The 18,359-nt window shown below is 42.0% G+C and overlaps 1 long non-coding RNA gene across 1 annotated transcript; it reads left to right on the top strand.

The window, feature by feature from the left end:
- Positions 1–315: 315 nt before the first annotated feature.
- LOC142818847 (uncharacterized) lies at positions 316–18,111 on the top strand. Its single transcript, XR_012896511.1, has 6 exons — positions 316–856; positions 1,766–1,826; positions 5,515–5,644; positions 7,063–7,130; positions 8,067–8,171; positions 17,762–18,111. It is a non-coding gene; the product is annotated as an uncharacterized LOC142818847 (long non-coding RNA).
- The last annotated feature ends 248 nt before the right edge of the window (positions 18,112–18,359 follow it).

The following is an 18,359-nucleotide window of genomic DNA, read 5'->3' as shown; positions in this document are numbered from 1 at the left end:
CCTGAATTGTCATACATTTTAGTCTCACAAATGACAGGCTGAAAACACAGGCCAGTGTTGGGTGATCCGTCTGTTAGTATTTACCTTCTCATAGCAGTAATTAACCTAATGAAAAATCTATGGCTGTCCCTTTACTTGCATAAGTTCCATTAGAATAAAATCTCTTATTTAAAATGTGGAAACCTGAGCACAGAAATTGCTCCACAATTGACTACCCATTTTGATCAGAATCATACTTCATTTTTGAAAGCAATTATTATGGCTCTTGACAAATGTAATATTCTTGCTATAATCTTATTAATAGTAGCAGCAATACTAAGACAAGTTGCAGTCAGGATGAATTTACTGCCAAGGCTAAACTATTTATTTTCAACGATACTCATTTTTCAAAGAGCAGATGGTTTAATTCTCCAAACCTGCTGCTAATAAATAGCATTTGGAAAATCAGAGGCCGGGAATTAAATATTATCTACCCTTGAAAAACAAAAGTTGAGAGGCACATGTATTTCTTTCTCAAGTGGATTTTTATCTTGTAATTACGACAAAGAGATTGGGAGATAGGTAGCGCCTAAAGTGGTATAAAATATAAAGTAGTTCAATGTAAATAACCACCTTTTCAAAAACAAGCTTGGGGGAGTACAATTTTGGGTGTTGAAAATCTTAGCTGGATAAATTTAGAAAATCAGGATACCCAAACCCTTGGAGGAGTTTCCATAAATATAGTGATACGATTTGCATGAAGACTTGAGGTTAATATTTTTTTCTGTACATATGGTGTAGACTGGCCTGGGGAAGAGGAGATATCTATGTGAAATACCTAGCTGAACAGTATCTGAGCTATATCTGCAGAAGAAAGGTAAAGGATTATACAGTCAAATAACAACCAAGTCTCATCTGAAGCTTTGTCTATAGTGGACAATTGTGTTGTTGTTGTTTGCAGTGGTTGTCATAGTGTTTTAAGTTGCGACACAGCACCCACACAGCACCCACACTGACTCTGGTTTTGGGAGTAGAGTCCGTACCACATCTACACACCTGGGTCCTTTCCACCATGAACAGATTTGTAGATTTCACTTGATACCAACTTGGCCAATACATCATGGATTGACCAAGCGGCCTTCACAGCTAAAACCATGAGTTGCTACAGTTTGAATTAAAAAGTACATTTTATTTTACAGCTATTGAATAGGATCAGTTTAAATTTCACCTTCTAGCCTCATATTCTCTGTAGTTCAGGCACCTGCAGCAATAAAGGGTGACAGTTGTACCTTATCCCACTCTCCTGGCAGAATTGCCTGGCCCATCCCTGGAACAGTCACATAACATGTATGACGTGGCATATACTGTATATTTTGCAGCTGCTGACAGGGTTTGGATTGTTCCAGTGGATGCTGTAAATGGCCCTGTGTCACACAAGGATCTGTGAATGTGTTACAAGGGCTGGGGATGACATACTGCTAGGACATCAAACTCCAATGTGGTGTGGTAGTGTCCCTGGCAGCCTAGAACATACAAGATGAATGCTGCATTATTGGGAGGTGGTCCGGAAACTGTTTTTATGACTTCTGAGGAAGCTCTATAAGACTTCCTATCTCATGCAGGGGCGCAACACACCACAGATCAAGGAGAAGGGAATTGGGGAGAGATTAGTTCATGGGGCATTAAATTGAGAGCTGGGATTTACTCAGGTGGGCTAGATGGGTTGTCATATGTATTTGTGTATGACATTACTAATGCCTCATTTCTTGGGTTTTTATTTTTTCAGATCTGAGAAGTTTGAGCTACAGCTGAGGCAGCTGCATCCCTATGAGGCCAATCCGAATAAAGTAAGCACAGTCATGCATTGCTGTAATGCACTCAAACCTTGAGATGCAAGTTCTCATATCATGTTCCCATTTAATCTTGGTTTGGAAAGAATGTGGAAAAAATTCTCCATAATCTCCTTAAATGGGATTCATTGAATGTCTTATGTGCTTCCAAGCATTGCTAATGGATGTAAAAGTACCCATCCTTCTACAAAATAACTTTAAACCCCGATTACAAAGGGAGACAGCTGAACCAGAGTTCATTTGCAAATTCAATACAATCAACTTTGGACTGAATAAGGATCTTAATTGGTTAACACACTACAAAGACAATTTCTCCTCTCTTGATATTCACATTTCCACATCAAATGCTGTGAATGAGACACATCTACTGTGACGTGATTAACTGTGGTCCCACACTTGACAAGTAACTTCTTTTGTTGTTCTCATATGTACCCCTGCCTCTGTAATTTCCAATCCAACTCATCTCTTGAAGTGGGTTTCAGTCATGAAAGCTTATGCCCAAATAAATCTGTTAATTTGCAAGGTGCCCCCAGACTCCTCATTGTTTTGACTGAGCCATCGGAGATTAGTCTATTGCAGGTCAGTCAAAGGAGCTTCTGTCTTGCAGAAAATTGAAAAAGACTGTTTGGAAGAAGATCAGAGCATTCCAGTTTGCCACATGTCCAATACTGACTGTAAACTCTTAGACTTCTACTGTAGCAGTGTTGGGCTTAGTGGAGTTAATCCAGGGATGAATTTGGTGCTTGATGTCTTTTCTGTTGCATGCCAAAAGAAACAGCTTGTGAGGAGGTGTTGGCCAGCAGACAACAGGAATGGTAGTCTCCATTCTCCTATCAAACTGCAGTTTGAAAGTATCCTTCAATAATAATAATAATGAAACTCCTGTATAATTTCAATTTATGCATTGTCTATTTAGTGTTGATAACAAGGAAAATCAAAAAATCACAGCTGTTGCGAGGGAGAGAAGCAGCAGTCTCTCATCCCTAGTGACTGCTGTCCCATGTGGCTCTGACGGATGTCAGGAGTGGGGTAATGCTGGTGTTTGGTGTCTGCGAGGAGTGGTCCTGCTACACAGAGGAGGAACTGGCCTTGGTCCTTCCAGCTGGCTAATGGACAAGTATGAGCTGCCCGTTTGTACTTGCTAGGGAAGTGGCATATAATGGCTACATTCCTGTAAGTCGACAGGAGTCAAGATAAAATTAGAACAGAGAAATACTTACTACCTAAAAGAGCCTTAAACTTCAAACCAAATCTTTCTGGAGCACTAATGGCATTTTAATAGGGCTATCTATTTAGACAAGAGACAGCAGCCACAGCTGTACTGGCTACACCGGAGACTTCAAGCTTTGGGGAAGGTGTGACATTCAGCTCATTGCTTGTAATCTCTATGGAGATCTACACTGCCAATGACTTTTTGTTTTTTTGCTGCTAGTTGCACATTCAGCAAGGACTTGCCAGGTGTACATCTTACCACTAAGAGGGACGTGCCATTCTTTCATCCACTGATTCATTAAACCACATACTAGGAAGGAGGGAGATGCCTCTTTTAAATAGTTTGGCCTCAGAAGAAGTAATTAAAGTTTCTGGCCTGGGCACAAAGAGACCTGTGTGTTATGATGCTTTGGCAGTGATGGGAAAGATGCATCCATCAAACAATGAATGACACACTACACTGCATCAGAGTAGGTATGAAGGTTTCTTGGAGATTAGGAGAAGAGATGGCTTAAACATCATATGGACAACTCATCCAGGGGCATAACTGAATTCTTGATGTAACTGTGGCAATAATATAGTGGAATAAAAATTTGCTATTCTACAGGAGCATTTAGAAATAGCCTTTGTCAACACAGTGCTGGTGCTGCTGCTGCTTTTCTCACAACCGTGATGCAAAAAGAAGTGATAATAGTTGTCACATTTATGCATGTTCTGAATATTGTTATAGCACCACTTGGGTATGTAATTCATACCTATTCATATCTTTATTCCTTTTAAAACACTGCCTTCTGGAGGCAGAACAGAGCTCCTTTGGATCAAATAGATAAATATTTAATATATAAGAAACCAGATAAAAGACTAAAAGGAAGCTCCTTCATTATGGCCCTAAGTCAGGAAAGCATCATTATTTGGAGAGTGATCTGTATCCATTAAACCATTACTTCAGTGCGATTTCCATACACACTTCTGTCTTTTCTGAATCAAGGCCTAAACCAACATTTACCACTCAAGCATTGCTTCTGCTTCACTGACACCTATAAGATATTGTCTTATATGTTTTGGAAGTGGACAAAAATGGCTTAGTGGATACAGCTCTCACACAAGATATCCTGGTTTTCCATACTTACTATGATACTACAATGGCATTCGCTGCATGTAAATTGAATCTGGTGTTTGGTTTACACTTAAAAGTTACATCAACGTAGCTACAACAGTCAGCTGTGCAAAACAAACAAAAACAAATCACCTCACCCCAAATAACATAGCTATTCCAGTCCCCAGTGTAGATACAGCTCTGGCAATGGAAGAACACTTCCATCGATGTAGCGACCGTTGTTCGGGGAGCTGGTGTTCCTACGCCATCGAAAAAACCCTTTTGTTGCTGTGGGTTGTCTGCACTATGGGGCTGTATCAGTATAGTATGAGCTGAATTCAGTGGACAGATTTAGAGACTGCTTGTACATTAACAAGGGTCATACGCTGTGGAGCTGTGTCTGAGTCATTGCCAAATGTCAGTACCTTTGCAGAAAGGAAATAGCAAACCCAGAGACCACACAGCTTTAGCTAAAGTCTGCTTCTGAAGGACTGAGCTACATATTTGTTGCTCTGCTTTTGCCATTAAACTATATTGGGAATTGATAGTCAGACCTGGCGCACACATTGGCACACTGAAGGTCAGACAGGCAACTGTGAGAATTTGCATAAATAAATAAGAGCACAACATTAGCAAGGTCTGTTTAATTTCCTTCCTTGATTGCTTCTGTTAGTTTTAATAACATTCTCCCAGCACAGGTACTTTTGTTTAATTTAAGATATTTTTTCCTGTTTAAGACATGTCAATAACTGTCAGTGGATAATAAATAACCCAAGTAAAAATAAAGAAACTATATTGATTGCCAATCAATTCCAAAGCAGGATGTGTAAATTCTTCGCTAAGTTTTAATTACACTGCCATTTACTAAAGTGGCAAGTTTTCCTTCTTGGGTTCTTTCTTTTATTACTTAACTGAAGAGCCGAGGGATGTTTAAGGAGATAATAAAAATCTAGATTATTTAGTTGTCAAACAGATCTACTATCAGAGTCAAACTCTTTAAAAACAAAGATCAATACTGCTGTGGCTTCCATAACATTTATTTGTTGCATCCCTTCATGTTTGACACTTGATGATGAGGCTTATGAGTTCTGCAGATACAGCATTGACATTCTCTGGGGTTGACTAATAATCACGTGAAGAGGAGCAAGGAGGATTTTAGCTGAATTACACTGTAAAGGTTATCTGATTCATTATTCTCAACTTATGTTTTTCATGCTGCAGTGTGTTATAAAAGGAGAAGGGAATCAGAGGGAGAAGACTGGTGCCTTCTCTCTATCACCATTCAGAAATGCTATTTTGAAACCAGTCACCTGATGTAGGTTGGCATTGTAGTTATTCAGGGAGCAGTTGGGATTTACTGCCGAGGTGTCCTCACAGGTCTCTGGCTCCGTTGATGATGATAACCAGAAGGCTGCTTGTGTGTGCGCTCAGTGACGTTTGCCGTGTCGACTTGTGCACTTAGTCTCCACAGCAGACCCTGAGAGAGCCTCCAAAGACCACAAATCAGGTAAGGATCGAAGGTGCCAGGACAGGTTTATTGCTAAGCGAAGTACAGTAATAGTTGTCAGTAGTCTCTACTGAACCACTATGCATATGTACCCTGTAGCAATGGAATGACTCAATCAATTCTCAATCGTGGGAAATTTCCACTGACAGTCATCCAAAGACTGTCTCCCCCCAAAACACCACTTTATATACAGGTACATCGTCATACCTCACTGCTGATGTATCAGGTTGCCACCCTCTGACATTGTCAGGTTACCACTCTCTGATGCTACTTAGATACCACCCATCACCCTGTACCTTGTGGTTTGATTAGATCTTCTCTACCCATCATGCTGTCATTTTAGACCCTTTCCTGAACCTGTATCTGTATCTGTGAGGAGTGGGTACCAAGGGTTTTTTTAAGGCACTAGTGATACCATGTGCTTTCCACTTATGACCAGCACCAATTATTGTTCTGCAACTGGGTCATTACCAGTTAGTGTTTTGCACTCTCAGCCCTGTTTGTGCTAAGTTCTGTGAGCTGGGGCCTGCCTCTTGCTCCCAGCTTAGCTTTGCTTTGTTAGCCATGTTTTGTCCATTGTTAGCTAGGCCTCAGACCAGGCCTATGCTGCATTGGCTTATGTTTTAGGCCTTCATCTTACTACAGGCATCATATTTTCTGCTCATTCTTACAAAATGCAAAAACAATGAAGAGTCCTGTAGCACTTTAGGGTATGTCTACACAGCAGAGCTAAAGTCGAATTAAGCTACGCAACTTGAGCTATGTCATTTGCGTAGCTGAATTTGAAATAGCACCAAAAGCCGAGTTAAGCTATCTACACAGCAGGAAGTCAAAGAAAGAACACTTTGCCTTTGATGTCCCTTACTCCTCATAGAAGGAGGGTTATAGGAGTTGGAGTAAGAAGTCCTCCAGCTCCACGTTATTTCAAAATAAAGGCTGGCAGTGTACTATGTTATCTCAGAATAATGTCTGTTATTTTGAAATAGCACTGCTGTGTAGATGTACCCCCAGCAGTTTTATTAGGGAATAAGCTTTCATAGGTAAACCCCACTTCATCAGATGAATTGGAGTGGAGTTCACAGAGGTATGGGTGTATGTAAGGACAACAGAAGAAAGAGGATACTTGTGTAAATGAGGATTTGCATTTGGCTTGCAAGTTTTCATACAATTTTGGGGTTCATGGCTACAGATAGTATACACAGTATACTTTTGATATTGCACCAATGTTTGGAAACTTGCTGTGCAAGCTCCATTTATAAACCCTCTTTCCTAAACGTTTGTGTTCTGAACACTCCATAGAATATTCTCCTCTTGGTGCCTATGGAAACACATATAAATATGCTTGGAAATGCACACCTCTAAATATGGGGGAAACATTCACTTTTTGCAAACAAAACAATAACCCTTTTTTTTCCCAGAGCATATTACAGTGAGATGGAGAAGCTGAGTGGAAGGAGGAGACAGATGGACTGACAGAAGGACTAAGGTAGTAAAGTTTGTTTGCTCTTGGCCCTCTTTTTTTTTTTTCTTGGCATCCAACGGAGCATTTGATTATTCCAACAAAACACAGGCTTTTTTTCTTTTGAATGTAATGGCAGAGTCTTGGCCTGTTTCCACATCCATTCTCCTTTGGCTTTGCTTATCAGCTTTGTGTTCAGTTTCTGTGCATGTGAAAATCAGAACCCACCTCAATTTGCAAAACCCACACACCGTGCAAAACTGAAGCAAAGACACTGTAAGGAAGATGTATTGGTCCTATCAGTCAATAAGTAATTCTGTTCCTATGTGCTGGCATCTGCTTAGTCATGATAAAGAATGCTTTTGGGTGCTGTGGTTACAGGGAACATCCTGCCCCTACCATCCTATTTGTGTCTGGGTAAAACTACTGCCCCTGCACTCAGACTGTTCCCTAATGCACTCCCAGGGAATAGTTATGTTTTGAGGAAGATGGAGACAAAGAGGATTTAGAGTCCTGACTCTCATCTGTATACCAGGCAGCTGAGCTTGCTGGCTGCACAGAAAGCAGTGAGCTGTTATCTTTAAAGTTGAAGGGTGGTGTAATCATGCCTCTCTGTAAGTCTCCTCATGGCCCAGTTGGGTCAGTGCAGGTCTGGCCTCCTTCTCAAATATAAGGCTGTGGTTAGATTGCACTGTGTAGACCTGGGACAATACTTTAAAAAAAGCAAGAGCTATTATCACCAATAGAAAGGCAGTGCAATGTGCAACCATGCAAAGTTCCAACACCCAAGCTGGTGGGTATAGCCTTTGTCTGGATGATTGTTTACAATTCTAGAATTACCATTGATTTTTAAAAACAAGCCAGTTGAAGAAAAATGTACCTTGGATCTATCATCAATCAATGGGCAGAAAAATATGTGTGCGTGTGTGAAACTAACATAGGCACCATTTGTCATCCAACCAGTCATCCATAGGTTAATGTCTGAGGCTAAAGAACGGGGTGCGGAGAAGCAAGGACAACTGTCTGCGGAGCCAGGAGTACTGAATAAAGCAGTGAACACTGATTGGGGTATGAATTTCTTTCTCCAATTTCTTTCTTCATTGCTTCCCATTCTTTTAGACTTTTGAACATTTATTTACCTGATTGTGCTATCAAGATTCAATTTCTTTCTGTTCTGATCTCTTCAGAATTTTTAGCCATGATTTTTAAAACTGGATGACTGAATTTAGGTTTCTAACTCCATATTTAGGCACCTGGACAAGTTATCTAATTTTTTTTAAAGTGTTGAGCTAGGTACTCTGTGCTTCTGAAAATCGGGCAACTTATTTTAGTTCCTATATAACTTTTGGTACCTTGTTTTGAAAATCTTGATTTTTTTGTTTTCTGATCTAGATTCGGAATTCACATTTTGAGACCAAAACTCAAACTGTTTATTTAACTGTATTTTTTTAAAATATATTTTTGGAGATCACTGAGTTTTTTTTTATGAATGGCGATGTATAAATTGGGCTAAATTCTGCTTTCGGTGTGAATGTGGAATAATGAGTTCAATGGTATTAATCTAGCTTTAGCAGAGTAAATGTACATTGCATTTGGCTTATTACTGCTCTATTCAGCCTTTCACTTTCCCATGTTACATTTTATGCTGTTTATACGCTGGTTATAGTTAGAAAAGGGACTGTATTGAATTCCAGTTGTATTCCCTCTCAGTAGCACAGCATCTTAATTTTCAGATCGAAGAACATCTTAGTCCTGGAACTATGAAAGTTCCAAAATGTTCTCAAGAAATCGTAGTCTGGAAGTCAACTCTGCAAGGACTAAGAGGAGCAAAAATAATCTTTTTGGTAAAGTCAGCAGATATCAATTACAGAGAGTTCTTCTCTCTGGTTCTTTTTTGGATTGGGAACCAACAGAATAGGTCAAAGCTGATGCTACATCCAACTGATAGAGGAGACAAAATGGCTTAGGACCAACATTATATTAAGGACCATAAACTTTAAAAATTTACCTGTACAAGTTCATAATAAATAACCAAAGTCTTTTAGGGTTACAATTCTTCTCTCCGCAAAGGGGTCACTTTCATTACATATAAGCCCGGACATGACAGAATAAATGGTACATATGCTGAGAGCTGGTCTTTACCTTTAGGTGCTTTGAATATTATTGGCTAATATCAACTGATGGATGGAAAAATGGCAAGGTTATGAAATAGATAAATAAGGGGAAATATTAATAAACATTTCAATTTATATTCTGTACTGAGTGCACTTTTCTCTGATGAAAAAGATTTTTTAGCGATTCTTGCATTTTATTTAGGGAGGAAACAGCAGCAGAATGTTTGATGCCAAGACAATTTGCTTTTTCTTCCAAAATATTACATTGTGCTGTTAGCCATTTGCATATCTGATTGCTCAGCCTAGACTATTTGCCTCTTAAATGAACATTTCTGATGATTTTCACTGAAAATGGCATAGTATAATTAACATCTCTTTAATCCAGATTTTCCTTCTTATAGTGTCCACTTGTATTGTTTGCCCACTTATTTTTCTTATATACAGGGTATTCCTGCCAGATGTTGAAATCAGATGCTTATAGGAACATATAAATTCAAACAGATTTTTCTGTTTTACTGTGTCTATCAGTATTATTGACCGATTAAATTCAAAGTTTGGATATTACATATTCCCAACAACAGGGGTGAAATTCTGGCCCTCTTGAAGTCAATGACAAACTCTCATTGACTTCTATGGAACCAGGAATCATTCTGCATGCTTAACAGAATCATAATGTGGCAATGGCAGAGGAGCTTAATGACTTCTTTGTTTTGGTTTTCACCAAGAAAGGTGGTGGTGATTGGACGATTAACATAATAAATGTCAGTGAAAATGGGGTAGGTTCAGAAGCTAAAATAGGGTAAGATCATATTAAAATTATTTAGACATATTAGATGTTTTCAAGTCACCAGGACCTGATGAAATGCATTCTAGAATATTCAAGGAGCTGACTGAGGAGATATCTGATATTAACTTTGAAAAATCCTGAGAGATGGGAGAGATTCCAGAAGACTGGAAAATGGCACATAAAGGGCCCATCTATAAAAAGGGAAATAAGGACAACCCAGGGATTTACAGAATAGTTAGCTTAACTTCTGTATCAGGAAATATAATGGAACAAATAATTAAGGAAATCAATTTGCAAATATCTAGACAATAATGTGATTAGTAATAGCATGGATTTGTCAAGAACAAATCATGTCAAATCAAGCTGATAGCTTTTATAGGGTAACAATACTTGTATATAAGGAAGAAGTGGTAGATGTGGTATATCTAGATTTTAGGAAGGCATTTGATACAGTCTCACATGACCTTCTCATTAACAAACTAGAGAAATATAACCTAGCGGGAGCTACTATAAGATGGGTACATAACTGGTTGGATAACCATTCCCAGATAGTAGTTATCAATGGTTCTCAGTCATGCTGGAAAGACAGAATAGGTGGGGCTCTGCAGGGATCAGTTCTAGGATTGGTTCTATTCAATATCTTCATCAATGATTTCAGCGCCATAACTAGGTATTTTTGTGCCCAGGGCAAAATATTAATTATACACCTCCTCTCTTTAGGTTAGCACATGTTGTGTGCTTTACTTTTGCAGCATATTATTTACTTATTGCATCTTTGCACCCTTGATTATGATATGCTCTGGGGCGAGCACCCTACTTGCCCCACCCTTGCTATGGCCCTGATTGATTTAGAGAATGGCATAGAGAGTATGCTCATAAGGTTTATGGATGATACCAATCTGGGTGAGGTTACAACTGCTTTGGAGGATAGGGTTATAATTCAAAATGGTCTGGACAAACTGGAGAAACGGACTGAGGTACATAGGATGAAATTTAATAAGGACAAAAGCAAAGTACTCCATTTAGGAAGGAACAATCAGTCACACACATACGAAGAAGTTGTACCATGGAAAGGGATCTAGGGGTCATATTGGACCACAAGCTAAATATGAGTCAACACTATTGCAAAAAAATCAGACATTCTAGGATGTATTAACAGGAGTGCTGTAAGCAAGATACAAGAGGTAGTTCTTCCATTCTACTGTGAATCGATTAGGCCTCAACAGGAGTATGGTATCCAGTTCTGGATGCCACATTTCAGGAAAGATGTGGACAAATTGGAGACGGTTCAGAAAAGAGCAACAAAAAATATTAAAAATATAGAAAACATGGCCTATGAGGGAAGATTGAAAGAACTGGGTTTGTTTAGTATGGAAAAAGAGAAGACTAAGGGGGGGAAATAACAGCTTTCAAGTACCTAAAAAGTTGTTAAAAGGAGAAGGGAGAAAAAATATTCTCCTTAATCTCTGATGATAGAACAATAAGCAATGGTCTTAGGTTGGACATTAGGAAAGACTTCCTGTCAGGGTGGTTAAGCCTGGAAATAAATAGCCTAAAGAGGTTGTAGAATCTCCATCATTGGAGATTTTAAAGAGCAGGTTAGACAAGCAACTATCAGGGATGATCTAGATGATGCTTAGTCCTGCCATGAGTCCAGGGGACTAGACTTGACTGGACTCTCAAGATTCTTTCCAGTTCTATGATTCTATAACACTAGTATCCATGGGGGAGATGGAGATATGAGGAAAAGCCTTACAAAACTTCTGTTCCCACTGTCTGTCTGGGACTGTCACAAACTGGGACATGAGCAGTCAGGCCTAGTGGCTGGGACAGGAGCCGAAGACAGGAAGCTGGTAATCAAAGTCAAGGAGTCAGCACGAGAGTCAGCAATCAAAGCCAAGGGTCAGAGTAAAAAAACCAGTAGGGAAGCAGGTCTGGAATGAATTGGGTAGGGCAGAATCCAGGCTAGGAATGGGGCAGGATCAGGGCTGGAGCAAGGCCGGTCCAGGAGAGATCACAGCTGCGAGCATGTGTGTTCATAGCCAGAGATCAGCTGCCGAGTTTGGGCTTAAGAGCAGGTTTACTAACTTCCTTGGCCAGTCAGGTAGCATTGCTGTGGCTCAACTGCCCTCATAAGCTGACCAGAGATGTGTCAAGTACCACTGCAAGTCCTCATTCTTGGCAGGAATCAGGTAGCTCAGGAGAGGGGCAGGTCAGAGCCCACTGAATTCAATGGAAGTTTTTAGATGATCTCAAAAACTCAATTCCTGCTTGATTCCAATTTGTCTTCCCTGACCTGCAGCACCCATCACTCGCTGTGCCATGGGATGGTGGCTACTGACTTCCGTCGTGGCTACTTCTGACCTAGTGTGTTCAGATTATCTGGAGTTACTCTGGCTTGTTCTTGGGCTTCTGACCCTTCCTGAACCCTGGTCTCTGACTGCTAGGCATGACTGCTCAAACTGTGAGTCTAAGAGGGCTTTATTTGGAGAGGAAGTGTGGTTATGCTAACAGAAAAACTCCTTCAGTGCGTGTTGGCTGCATCTGTCAGCTCTGCTTGAACAGCTGTATCAACATAGGCTTTCACGTAAAAAGTGTTTCAAGTCCTCAAATTTGCATAGAAAAAGGCCAAAAACATGACCTGAGTGAGTCCTCAAGGCTCAGAAAGCAATGACACATAAAAAGACCCAAAATGAATTATTTGTTTATTTCTCTTTAATCTCATTACTTTAAGCCAGTCTCATGGTGTTTTTTTTTAATTTGGCTCTTGATGTTGGTCCGCCTGAGGCTGTCCAGGCTCTCAGGACAAAGAATTTTGCATTAACAAAGCATCTCTTGGAGGTTAAGTTTCATTTTTAATATTCCAGGAAATTAAGGAAGAGGCAGCAGAAGATTACAGAGTTAGTAGAAGGTTGTATAAATTCTGGCTGATACAAGTGGCATGTAGACACAATGTTTTTGCTCCTAAATCTCAGAGGGGTAGCCATATTAGTCTGTAACTGAAAAAAATTTAAAAAACAAAGAACGGCCCAACAGCATCTTAGACGAACAAAAAATGTAGATAGTATTATGAACTTTCATGGGCACAATCCACTTCTTCAGATGAATGGGCCAAGGGGTCCAGAGATACAAATAAATATGTGTACATCTAGACTGCATTGCTATTTTGCGATACCGGAAATATCCCGAAATAGCAAAGCAGCGTCAAGGAAGGTGTCCTTTATTTCAAATTTTTTTCAAAATAATGGATGCGCTCTTTCATCATCTGTAATGGATTCTGCCCTTCAGGTGAGCACCCCCAGGTGGCTGAAAGAAGTCTCACAGTCTTTTACTCTCCCATCTGGGGTGAGGCAATGTCCAAGTGGTGGCCGTAGATCCAGCCTCTTCGTTTACCCCCTTGTTCCAGGTGTGGTTTGTAAGGGGGCTGGGGACGGGGACCCTGGCCCAACCACTCCTCTGGGTCCCAGCCCAGGAACCCTAATAGCAGTTACCTGCTTAAGTTTCAATGTCCACAGTTGCTGTCACGTCCCTGGGCCACCTCCCCAGGATGCTGCTCAGTCCAGCCCCTCTCTAGGTCTTGGGATTGAGCCCCCTGTTCAGGTTTGGCCAGTTTTCCCTGGCTTCTTGGCAAGCTTCCAGCCGTAGGATCAGGCTCTGTCCAGCAACACTGTGCAGCTCCCGCTCACAGCTGTCCAAAGTTCTGAGGTTTCCCCAGTCAGCCCTGAGGCCTGCTAGGGTTGAGCTCCAGGAAGGAACTGACTCTCCCTGGCCTAGCAATTCCTTTTTTATTGGGTTGCTGTGCCCTGATTGGTTGCCATAAGGGCTGCTCCTCTACCCAGCTCAGAGGACCTCTCTTCTGCTCCTGCTACTGGCCAGGGTGCTTAAAAGCCTCCAGCGGGAAGATCGGCTTTGTCCAGCCCATCACACCATCCCTGTAAACCTTGTTCTATGAGGAATAAGGGATGGTTCGAAAAAGCACTTTATTTTGAAATTTGGTGCCATGTAGATGTACCAAATTTCCAAATGGCCTCTTTCAAAACTAAATCGAAAAAAGATACACAATTTTTGTAGAACAAATTGCATATCTTTTTTCTATTTTAGAGTGCAGTCTAGACACAATGGAGCAGAAAAAAGAGGGGATGGAAAGGAAAAGAAAACTGGGAAAAAACTTGTCCAAGTGACTGTGCTAAATTAGGCTAATAGAGTGGACTGTGAGTGCCCAATACTTAACTTTTGATGTTGTTAGGATGTTGAATGTAGTGGCCTAACCAGTCCATGTCTTTGTTCAGACCTTGATTAAAGATGTCAAACTTGCAGATAAAGGCAAGCTCCACAGCTTCTCTTTCCAGCTGGATTTTGAAATTGATTTGTAAAAGTATAGTCACTTTTAGCTCTATTAATGTGTGTCCAGGCAGGTTAAAATGTTCCCCAACAGGATTCTGTGTGTTAATCATGTCACATATTTGATTTGTGTCCATTAATCCTTTATCATAGAGACCATACAGTTTGGCTAAAATATATGGCAGAGGGGCATTGCTGGCTCTAGATGGTATATATCACATTAGTGGACGTGCAGCTATATGAGCCTGTGATGCGGTGGCTTCTGTGGTTAGGGCCTGTGATGATGTCATTTGTATAGATGTGTGGACAGAGTTGGCCCCAGAGTTGATTGCAGGCATGGGTCCCTGGGTGATGATGGAGGTGTGTTGCATGGTTTCTGCAAAGAATTTGTTTCAAGTTAGGGGGCTATCTGTAGGTGAGGATTGGCCCGTCCCCCAAGGCCTGTGAGAGGGAGAGGTCATTTTCCAGGATAGGTTATAGATTGTTAATGATGTGATGGAGGGGTTTAAGCTGAGGGCTGTGGGTGCACTCTTCTTCAGTCCTCTGATCTCTGGTCCAGGTGGACTTTGGAAATATGAATAAATGTTCATGATTTTTCTTTGCCTTTAGAGCTGGGTAGCTGGAGTGGCTTCCCGTGGATCATCCCACTTCATGACAGCTGAGTCTGGGGATCAAGCTCGCTGACAGTTAACCCCCAGAGGCTGCTCCCTATGCCATACTCAGTTTTTCATTAATGAGTAGACTTTAAGTCAAGAAGGGATTGTTAGAGCATCAGATCTGACCCCTGCATATCCTAGCCCTCTTGTATCGAACAGTAGCTAAGTTTTAATCTAAGAACACACCAGAAAGGCATCTAGAATAAGGATGTTAAGTAGCATGTACTTCACTAATTGAATAGTTGATGCATTTTTGCATCTACTATTTGATTAGTCGATAAGGTGGTGCTGCCCCTTTTAAATGCTGCCACATGTTTCAAAGAGGCAGTGCTGCACACCTGATACCGGGTTCCATGGGTGCTGCCCTTTTGAAACGCCACACTTCAAAGGGGCAGTGCAGTACTGAGCCCAGGATCAGCTGTGCAGCGCTGTCCCTTTTAAACACTGCCGGGCCCTGCGGTGCAGCTGCTCTGAAGTACCCCCTTTTCCCCCACCCCTTGCTGCATCTATCAGATAGAGGTAGCAAGGGGGATGGGGGAAAGCGACTAGTAGACTATCCTGTTACTATCCAATGAGCATTTCCTTTTCATATAGTCGACTAATTCTTCCACATTTCTAGTCAGGGCTGGCCTTACCATGAAGCAAACTGAGGTGACTGCCTCAGGTGCCAGACTGTGGGGGGAGGGAGCACCACTAGGACCCAGAGTGTAGAAAATTGTGCCTGCTGCTGGTGCATATGTATTCTCTCTGCTCTAGGGGTATATCTAGACTACATGGCTCCGTCGACGGAGCCATGTAGATGAGTTTACTAGATATAGCAAAATGAAGTGGAGATTTAAATAATCGCTGCTTCATTTACATCAAAATGGCCGCCACTCTGTGCTGACGATCAGCGGATCGGCACAGCAGGGAAGTCTAGATGCTCTGTGGTCGACAAGGGAAGCCTTTGTCGACTGCTCCGGTATGTCTCGTGAAACGAGGTTTATCGGAGCAGTCGACAAAGGCTTCCCGTGTCGACCACGAAGCATCTACACTGCCCCGCTGTGCTGATCAGCTGATTGTTGGCATAGAGCGGTGGCCATTTTTATGTAAATGAAGCGGCGATTATTTAAATCGACACTTCATTTTGGTATGTCTAGTAAACCCATGTACATGGCTCCGTCGACGGAGCCATTTAGTCTAGACTTACCCTAGATGCACAGAGATGGTGGAGTTCCATGAGAGGAGTAGAACAAGAAGAAGGCAGAATTGAGACCTTTCAAAGCTTTGGCCCAAGTGAGGGGACATGGGGGTATCATTTGAACTATCCACCTCAGGTGCCAAAATGTTGTGGGCCAGCCCTGTTCCTAGTCCAGAATACATCAGGGAGAATCCATCACTTCCTTTGGTAGCTGGTTCCAATGGTGAATCATCCTCACTGAAATATTTGTGTCTTATTTCTAATAGAAATGTGTCTGTTTTCACCTTCCAACGACTGGTCTTGTTCTGCCTTTTTCTGTGATTTAAACAACCCTTCAATACCTGATGTTTTCTCTCCAGGAAAGCTCTTAGACACTTCAATGATGTCACCTTTCAGCCTTCTTTTGTAGAGACTCAGTAGATTGGGCTCCTTTCAATAGCTCATTAGAAGGCATTGTTCTTCAGCCCTCAAAACATTGGGCTCTTTGAAGCCCCTCTCCACTTTTTCAACATCTTTTTAAATTGTAGCCCTCAACCAGGCTGCAGTATCCAATCCCAGCCTCACTGATGCTGAGTCACCTCCCTGCCTACTCCTTCGCTGATGTGTCTAATGAGGCTTTAGCTGTATTCACCTCAGCTTTGCCCCGTTGAGCAGCTTGCCCAGTATGACCCTTAAATCATTCCCAAAGACACTGCTTTCCTGGGTACGGTTCCCCATTCCAGGGGTGTGGCCTGCATGTTCTGGGGCTTGGGTAGGAGCTTGCATTTGGCTCAGTGAAAACCTGTTATGTTTGCAAGGGTCCAGCTTCCCAAGGGATCCAGATCCTTCTGTTGGAAGTTCTAAACCGAAGTGCTGATGATGCTAATGGCATGGCTGTCTCTGAGCTACTGTTTTCAGGCAAGGTGGTGGCAGGGGGTAGGAAGCTACCATTGTGGTCATGACCATTTGTGGCCGTGGAAGATCCCAGGGCTTCTCCCAAGATAGCGAGGCCCTAGTGAGATTCCAAATACCTTCACCCTCCAGGAGATACCGTAATGCCCAGAATAGAAGCAGGAGCACAAAATGATAGTCCCCTGTCTTGAGCAATAGGTGACATGCAGACAAGCTGTTCTAGCCCAGATGGGATAGGGCATGACTTCAGCTAGTTAAGGAATGTCTCACACTTACACTCTACCCCTCACATGCAGTTTTGATGCCACCCAGGCTATGAACAGATGGATGGCTTAAGAAGGAAACTTTCACACTGACAATTCAGTGACTGACGGGAAGTGGAGTTTTTATGGAAGTGGAGTTTTATTTTCTCCAGTGACTGAAACTCCACTCCTCTGAGATCTCCAGCCTGTGTTATCAAAGACCTGCCTCATTTTGCTGTTTCGGTGCTGCCCTGGTAACTGACATGTCATCCTTGGGAAGCCGAAGTGGGCACAGCTGGATACAGAAGAGTAAGGCTGAGACAGCCAGGGATGCAGCCACCAGTGTTGGTAGGAGAGCAAAGACAGAGGCAAGTTGGTTGCCTTAGTTTCTTTCTTGAAATTGAAGTGCCGGACAGGATTCACCTATTTGCTCTGCTTGCTTTGCAGTACTCCAGCTCTGCACAACAGCCTGTGTCTGGCCCTGAACCCATCTGGAACTTTGAAACAGCTCAGTAGGATTCTGGGGCAAAAGCCCACAGCTATAGCACCCCGTTTTATTAAACAAAGGCTCTTGGATGGGGAGAGCAGTCAGCTGGAGCACGTCAGCCTACTAGAGACCCAGGTGGGGCCTATTAGAGGAGAAAGTGAAGACAGGGACTGCTTTTGCTGAGAGTGATGGGGGCAAAGGGCAATTGCCCTGGAAGAACAGCCTGGGCTTTCTTTGGGATGCTGACAAGAGGGCATCTGCAACACAGCCTGAGCTGACCCTGGCAAGATGCTGGTGAGTTTAAGTTTGGAAGGAGCAGGGTTGGGCCACAGGCCATGGCTGGAGAAGCAGTTTTTGCTTTGTCACTTTCTTGATTTGCTGGTTCCTTTTTCAGTTAGCTGAAAGATGTACCAAAAACAGTTCAATCGGCCAGCCACATTGGGTCGGCAGCTGCTTTGTGCTGGCAGAGCCTGCTGCTACATCTGTCCCCAAACATGTATAATGTGGTCACTGCCTTACTAACACACCAGAGAGTTTTCAAAACTGGTGATTTTTAAA

This window comes from Pelodiscus sinensis, chromosome 18 (assembly GCF_049634645.1).
Source record: "Pelodiscus sinensis isolate JC-2024 chromosome 18, ASM4963464v1, whole genome shotgun sequence".
Taxonomy (NCBI): Eukaryota; Metazoa; Chordata; order Testudines; family Trionychidae; genus Pelodiscus; species Pelodiscus sinensis.
The sequence above is the reverse complement of the archived record's forward strand: the minus strand, read 5'-3'. Positions and strand labels throughout refer to the sequence as shown.